Source organism: Myotis davidii, unplaced genomic scaffold (genome assembly GCF_000327345.1).
Source record: "Myotis davidii unplaced genomic scaffold, ASM32734v1 scaffold936, whole genome shotgun sequence".
In the NCBI taxonomy this organism is placed as follows: domain Eukaryota; kingdom Metazoa; phylum Chordata; class Mammalia; order Chiroptera; family Vespertilionidae; genus Myotis; species Myotis davidii.
The window spans coordinates 243,849-244,404 of record NW_006287077.1 but is presented as its reverse complement, the minus strand read 5'-3'; the positions used below and the strand labels follow the sequence as shown (position 1 = coordinate 244,404).

Sequence of the window (556 nt, the reverse complement as noted above, 5' to 3'; positions counted from 1 at the left end):
GCTTTCCTTTCCTTTCTTTTTTCTTGTCTTTTTTAAAATATATTTTTACTGATTTCAGGGGAAGGGAGAGAGGGAGAGAGAGAAACATCCCTGATGAGAGGGAGTCAGGGAGCGGCCGCCTCCCGCGCGCCCCCTACCGGATCCAACCGCCACCCGGGCGCGTGCCCTGAGCGGGATCCAACCGTGACCTCCGGGTTCAGAGGTCGAAGTTCAACCGCTGAGCAACTCCAGCTGGTCCTAATTAATTATTTATTTTAAATATTATTTTCAGCCCTGACCGGTTTGGCTCAGCGGATGGAGCGTCGGCCTGCGGGCTGGATGGTCCCGGGTTCGATTCCGGTCAAGGGCATGTACCTTGGTTGCGGGCACATCCTTAGTGGGGGGTATGCAGGAGGCCGCTGATCAATGTTTCTAACTCTCTATCCCTCTCCCTTCCTCTCTGTAAAAAATCAAAATATATCCCTGGGTACACAGCAGGTGCCCAGTAAATACCTGTGGGTCAAAGCGTCCCCCTTCCTCTGCCACGCCCTTTCCCAGAGGCTGCGCCCTTCCCAGG

General features: G+C 54.1%; 1 protein-coding gene across 2 annotated transcripts in view; it reads left to right on the top strand.

Moving 5' to 3' along the window:
• LOC102771899 (centrin-2) overlaps positions 1-556 on the top strand; it is a 2,483-nt gene that overhangs the window by 719 nt on the left and 1,208 nt on the right. The window lies entirely within an intron of this gene.